The sequence below is a fragment of the Myodes glareolus genome, chromosome X, assembly GCF_982192425.1.
Source record: "Myodes glareolus chromosome X, mMyoGla1.1, whole genome shotgun sequence".
In the NCBI taxonomy this organism is placed as follows: domain Eukaryota; kingdom Metazoa; phylum Chordata; class Mammalia; order Rodentia; family Cricetidae; genus Myodes; species Myodes glareolus.
This window is the reverse complement of record NC_142053.1, coordinates 63,599,148-63,606,795: the sequence shown is the minus strand read 5'-3', so window position 1 is coordinate 63,606,795 and position 7,648 is coordinate 63,599,148.

Here is a 7,648-nt window from a genome sequence, read left to right as displayed (position 1 = left end):
TATTCTTCCCTGATCCCATATCCATCCTTCCTCCTTCCCCCCCATCCCAGTCCTCCGAGCTTTCCCCATTCCTCCCCTATTCCCTTCTCTCTAACCCTCTTCCCTTTCAACAACCCTCCCACCTCCCCCATGCACCCGAGGTTGCCTGGGACTATTGTCTATTTCCAATCTCCAGGAGGATAACTACATGATTTTCTTCAGGTTCACCTTCTTTTTTTTTTTTATTAATCAATTATTTTTTATTTTAAGTAGCATTTTAGAGAATAGCATTGTAAGTAACATTTTTTGGGTAATGTTATTAAATTATAAAAGTTTCCATTTCCGCCCCTCCTCCCACCACCCTCCCACTCCCCCCACTCCCTCTCCTCCTCCCTCTCCATCCTAAGAGCAGTCAGGGTTTCCTGCCCAGTGGGAAGTTCAAGTTCCTCCCGCCTCCTTCCAGGTCCAGGAAGGTGAGTGTCCAGACAGATTGGATCCGCAAAATCCAGTATATGCAGAGGAAACAAGTCCCAGTGCCATTATCAATGGCTTTTCAGAAAGATTCCGGGCCAGCCACATTCAGAGAATCCGGACACCTTCAGAGAATCTAGTTGGATTGCGTACTCGTTCAGTCCCAGTCCAACTGGCCTTGGTAAACTCTCATTAGATCCTTCCCCTTGTATCAGTGGGTGATCGCATCCCTCGCAGTCCTTATTTCCTTTTTCATTTTCTTCCTCCTTCTGCTCCTCATTTGGACCTTGGGGAGCTCAGTCCGGTGCACCAATGTGTGTTTCCGTCTGTATCACCATCCATCCTGGGATGAAGGTTCTCTCCGATCTTGCCTTCTTTGCTCACGTTCTCTTTCCTTCTGCTTCTCGTTTGGACCTAGGGAGTTAAGGTTCTTATTTAGCTTCTCTAGGATCATGAACTATAGGCTCAAAGACCTTTAGTTATGGCCAGAATCCACTTATGAGTGAATACATACCGTATTTTTCTTTTTGGGTCTGGCTTACCTCACTCAGTAAAGCATTTTCTATGTCCATCCATTTGCATGCAAAATTCAAGATGTCATTATTTTTTACCGCTGAGTAAAACTCCAATGTATATATGTTCCTCACTCTCTTTAACGATTCTTCTATTGAGGGGCACCTAGGTTGATTCCAGGTTCTGGCTATTACAAATAGTGCTGCTATGAACATAGTTGAACAAATGCTTTTGTTGTATGATAGGGCATCTCTTGGGTATATTCCTTAGAGTGGAATTGCTGGGTCCTGAGGGAGGTTGACTCCCAGTTTCCTGAGAAACCGCCACACAGATTTCCACAGTGGCTTCACAAGTTTGCATTCCCACCAACAATGGATGAGAGTTCCCCTCTCTCCACATCCTCTCCATCATAGGCTATCATTGGTCTTTTTGACTTTAGCTAATCTGACCGGTGTAAAATGGTATCTCAAAGTTGTTTTGATTTGCATTTCCCTGATCGCTAAGGATGTTGAGCATGACCTTAAGTGTCTTTTGGCCATTCAAAGTTCTTCTGTTGAGAATTCTCTGTTCAGATCAGCACCCCATTTTTTAATTAGGTTAATTAGAGTTTTAGTGTCTAGTTTCTTGAGTTCTTTGTATATTTTGGAGATCAGGCCTTTATCTGATGAGGGATTGGTGAAGATGTTCTCCCAGTCAGAAGGTAGCCTTTTTGTCTTACTGACAGTGTCCTTTGCTTTACAGAAGCTTCTCAGTTTCAGGAGGTCTCATTTATATATTGATTCTTTTATTGTCTGTGCTACTGGGGTTCTACCTAGGAAGTGGTCTCCTGTGCCTATGTCTTGTAGACTACTTCCTACTTTCTCTTCTATCTGGCTCAAAGTGGTCAGATTAATGTTGAGGTCTTTAATCCATTTGCATTTGAGTTTTGTGCATGGTAATAGATATGGATCTACTTTCATTCTTCTACAGGTTGACATCCAGTTATGCCAGCACCATTTGTTAAAGATGCTTTCCTTCTTCCATTACATACCTTTAGCCCCCTTGTTGAAAATCAAGTGTTCGTAGGTTTGTGAGTTAATATCTAGGTCTTCTATTTGATTCCATAGGTTGACTACTCTGTACTTATTCCAGTACCAAGCTGTTTTCAATACTGTAGCTGTGTAATAGAGTGTAAAGCCAGGGATGGTTATACCTCCAGAAGTTCCTTTATTATATAAGATTGTTTTGACTATCCTTGGTTTTTTGTTTTTCCATATAAAATTAATTATTATTCTCCCAAGGTCTGTGAAGAAGTTTGATGGGATTTTGATGGGAATTGCATTGAATCTATAGATTGCTCTTGGTAGAATTGTCATTTTTACTATGTTGATCCTCCCAATCCAAGAGCATGGGAGAGCTTTCCATTTTCTGGTATCCTCCTCAATTTCTTTCTTCAAAGACTTAAAGTTCTTGTCAAATAAGTCTTTCACTTCCTTGGTCAGTGTTATCCCAAAATATTTTATGCTATTTGTGGCTATTGTGAAAGGTGAAGTTTCTCTGATTTCCCTCCCTGCTTCTTTATCCTTTGTGTATAGGAGGGCAACTGATATTTCGAGTTGAGCTTGTATCCTGTCACATTACTAAAAGTGTTTATCAGCTGTAGGAGTTCTTTGGTAGAGTTTTTGGGGTCGCTCATGTATACTATCATATCGTCTGCAAATAACGAAAGTTTAACTCCTTCCTTTCCAATTTGAATCCCCTTGATCCCCTTATGTTGTCGTATTGTTATTGCTAGAACTTCTATCTCTATATTGAAGAGCTATGGGGATATTGGACTGCCTTGTCGTGTTCCTGATTTCAATGGAATGGCTTTGAGTTTCTCTCCATTCAGTTTGATGTTAGCTGTTGGCTTGCTGGAAATAGCTTTTAGTATATTTAGGTATGATCCTTTTATCCCCAATCTCTTCAACACCTTTATCATAAAGGGATGTTGAATTTTGGCAAATGCTTTTTCAGCATCTAATGAGATGATCATATGGTTTTTTTCTTTCAGTTTATTTATATGATGGATTACATTGATAGATTTGCGTATTTTGAACCAGTCCTGCATCTCTGGAATGAAGCCTACTTGATCATAATGGATAACTTTTCTAATGTGTTCTTGGAATCGGTTTGCCAGGATTTTGTTGAGAATTTTTGCGTCAATGTTCATGAATGAGATTGGCCTGTAATTCTCTTTTCGGTTGTGTCTTTGTGTGGTTTTGGTATTATAGTAACTCTAGCTTCGTAAAAAGAGTTTGGCAATGACTCTTCTGCTTCTATATTGTGAAATATATTAAGGAGTATAGGTATCAGCTCTTCTTGGAAGTTCTGGTTGCATTCTGCATTGAAACCATCTGGCCCTGGGCTTTTTTTTGTCGGGAGGTTTTTGATGACAGCTTCTAATTCGTCGCGACTAACAGGTCTATTTAGATCGTTCACCTGTTCTTGAATTAACTTTGGTAAATGTTATTTATCTAAAAACCAATCCATTTCTTGTACATTTTCCAACTTTGTGGCATATAAACTTTCATAGTAAGATCTAATGATTCTCTGAATTTCCTCTGTGTCTGTTGCTATGTCCCCCTTTTCATTTCTGATCTTATTAATTTGAGTGTTCTCTCTCTGCTGTTTGATTAGTTTGGCTAGGGGTTTGTGAATCTTGTTTTTCTCCAAGAACCAACTTTTTGTTTCGTTGATTTTTTGGATTGCTTTCTGTGTTTCTATGTTGTTGATTTCAGCCCTCAGTTTGATTATTTCCAGTCTTCTACTCCTCCTGGGAAAGTCTGCTTCTTTTTTTCCAGAGCTTTCAGGTGTGCTGTTAAGTCTCCAATGTGTGCTTTCTCCGTTTTCTTTAATTAGGCACTTAGTGCTATGAACTTTCCTCTTAGCAATGCTTTCATTGTGTCCCATAGGTTTGAGTATATTGTGTCTTTATTTTCATTACATTCAAGGAAGACTGTTATTTTTTTATTTATTACTTCCTTGACCCAGGGATGATTCAGTAGTTGATTGTTCAACTTCCACACATTTGTAGGCTTTCTGGTCTTCGAATTGTTATTGAATTCTAACTTTATTCCGTGGTGATCCGACAAGACACAGGTGGTTACTAATTTTTTTTGTATCTGTGGAAGTTTGCTTTGTTACCGAGTTTGTGGTCAATTTTCAAGAAGGTTCCATGAACTGCAGAGAAGAAGGTATATTCTTTCCTTTTTGGGTTAAATGTTCTATAGATATCTGTTAAGTCCATTTGATTCATTACCTCTAGTAATTCTCTTATTTCTCTGTTAAGTTTCTGTTTGATTGACCTGTCCATTGCTGAGAGAGGTGTGTTGAAGTCTCCTACTATTAGTGTGTGTGGTTTGATGACTGCCTTGAGTTCTAAAAGTTTTTCTTTTATATAAGTGGGTGCTTTTATATTAGGGGCATAGATATTCAGGATTGAGACTTCCTCCTGATGAATTGTTCCTGTTATGAGTATGAAATGTCCATCTCCATCTCTTCTGATTGATTTTAGTTTGAAGGCAATTTTGTTAGATATTAGAATGGCCACACCTGCTTGTTTCTTAGGTCCGTTTGCTTGGAAAACCTTTTCCCACCTTTTTACTCTGAGTAGGTGTTTGTTTGTGGTTGAGGTGTGTGTCTTGTAAACAGCAGAATGTGGGATCCTGTTTTCGTATCCAATCTCTAAGTGTGTGCCTTTTTATAGGTGAGTTGAGTCCATTAATATTAAGTGATATTAGTGACCAGTGGTTGTTGACTCTGTTTTTGTGTGTGTGTGTGTGTGTGTGTGTGTGTGTGTTTAGTAGAGTTTGTGTATTTCTCTTCTTTGAGTTGTGGTTGTGAAGGGTCACTAGATGTCTGGGTTATTGTAGGCAGTGATGGCAATGTTGGATTCCTTGGGTTGCGATTTTCCTTCTATTACTTTCTGTAAGGCTGGATTTGTGGCTACGAATTGTTTAAATTTATCTTTATCCTGGAATATTTTGTTTTCTCCGTTGATAGTGAATGATAGCTTGGCTGGGTATAGTATTCTGGGTTTGCATCCATGGTGTCTTAGTTTCTGCAGTACCTTTATCCAGGAACTTCTGGCTTTCGTGGTTTCCATGGAGATGTTTGGTGTAAGCCTGATAGGTTTACCTTTATAAGTTATTTATCCTTTTCCCTTTGCAGCTCTTAATATTCTTTCTTTAATCTGTATGTTTTGTGTTTTGATTATTATATGGCGAGGGGATTTTTTTTTTTTGATCCAGTCTATTCGGTGTTCTGTATGCTTCTTGAACCTTCATAGGAATATCGTTCTTTAGATTAGGAAAATTTTCTTCTATAATTTTGTTGAATATATTTTCTGGGCCTTTGATCTGCAGTTCTTCTCCTTCTTCAATCCCTATTATTCTTAAATTTGTTTTTTTTTATTATGTCCTAGATTTCTTAAATGTTTTGTGAAGAGAATTTGTTGTATTTGCCGTTTTCTTTGACCAGAGCGTTTATTTTCTCTATGGTAACTTCAGAATCTTAGATTTGTTCTTCAGTCTCTTGTATTGTATTGGTTATGCTTGATTCAGTAGTCTCCGTTCGTTTACCTAGGTTTTCCATATCCAGCCGTATCTCGGTTTGTGTTTTCTTCATTGCCTACATTTTCGTTTTCAATTCTTGAACTTTTTCCGTTACCTTTTTGATTTTTATTTTCTTGGTTTCTCAGGGTATCATTCACAGATTTTCTTATTTCTTCAAACTTTTTGTTATACTTCTCATCCATTTCTATACTCATTTCTTCAAACTTTTTGTTATACTTCTCATCCAATTCTTTAAGGGAGTTATTCATATCCTGTTTAAGGGACTCTATTGCTTTCATAATGGCTCTTTTTTCCACTTCTTCTGGATTAAGGTGTTCAAGTCCTTCAATTGTTGGGCCGTTGGGATCTGGTATTTTCATGCTGTTTTTCAGATTGTTGAACGAGGTCTTGCCTTGGCGTCTGCCCATCTCTTCCTTCAAATGCTCTCTATTGGATCTTCTGGTACCGGGTCAGGTTCCCTTGTTGGGCAGGGACTTCACTGACAGAATGCCCACCTTTCCTCAGGCAGGCTATTGAAGCACAGGCACTCCCTCCTTCTGGGATGTGCCTACAGCCCAGGCCCAGCGCGCAAGGCAGCTGAGCTGGGGAAATTTTATGTCCTCAGGGGGAAGGGAAACATAGGAATGTGTACCTGGATGGAAGCTAGGATGGCAGGCGGGAGAGCTTAGCAGGGTGGAACCAGCACTGCCGGGTGACCTGGGAGACTATGGGGTCGGGGAAAGTCCAAGCTCCTCCTTACCAGGCCCCTGCTGTGGGCCAGAATCACACTCACCCTTCCGATGGCCCTCTGCTAGAAGTCAGGGCCCCTTGCTGGTCAGGAATGTTGCTGAGCTGACACTGTTTCCACCTTTCCTCAGGCAAGCTTTTAAGACACAGGAACTGCCCCCTTCCAGGATGCACCTACAGCCCAGGCCCAGCAAGCAAGGCAGCTAAGCTAGGGAAATTTTATGGCCCCAGGGGGAAGGGAGAAATATAGGAATTGGTACCTGGATGAAAGCTGAGATGGCAGGCAGGAGAGCTTAGCAGGGTGGAGCCAGCACTGCAGGGTGACCTGGGAGTCCCTGAGATGTCCCTCTGCTAGAAGTCAGCTGTTTTTTATTTTTTAGATTATTATTATTATTAATAATTTTCACCTCCTCACCTCTTCCCATTTCTCTCACCTTCCTGCATTACACCTCCCCCTTCCTCTTCAGTCCAAAGAGCAAACAGGATTTCATGCCCTAAGGGAAGTCCAAGGTCCTCCCCGCTCCATCCAGGTCTAGGAAGGTGAGCATCCAAACAGACTAGGTTCCCACAAAGCCAGTACATGCAGTATAATCAAAACCCAGTGCCACTGTCCTTGACTTCTCAGTCAACCCTCCATGTCAGCCATGTTCAGAGGGTCCGGTTTGATCACATGCTCCATCAGTTTCAGTACAACTGGGCTTGGTGAGTTCCCATTAGATCAGCCCCAGCGTCACAGTGGTGGGGGATGCACCCCTCGCAGTCCTGCCTTCCTTGCTCATGTTCTTTCTCCTTCTGCTCCTCATATGGACCTTGGGAGCTCAGTCCAGTGCTCCAATGTCGGTCTCTGTTTCTATCTCCATCCATCGCCAGATGAGGGTTCTATGGTGATAGACAAGATATTCATCAGTGTGGCTATAAGATAGGGCCAGTTCAGGCACCCTCTCCTCAGCTGCTCAAGGAACAAGCTGGGGGCATCATCTGGGACACCTGGGAACCCCTCTAGAGTCCTGTATCTTGCCAATACTAAAATGGCTCCCTTAATTAAGATCTATACTTCCCTGCTTTCATATTCACTCTTCCTCCATCCCAACTGTTCCATTCCTTCAAGTTCTCCCCATCCTCCTCTTCTCACTTCTCTCTCCCAGTTTCCCTTTACCCTATCCCACCCTCACCCCCACGTTTTCAATTTTTGTCTGGCAATCTTGTCTACATCCAATATCCAAGAGGATAACCACATATCTTTCTTTGGGTTTACCTTCCTATTTAGTTTCTCTAGGATCACAAATTATAGGCTCAATGTCCTTTATTTATGGCTAGAATCAACTAATGAGTGAGGACATACCATATTCATCTTTTTGGGTCTG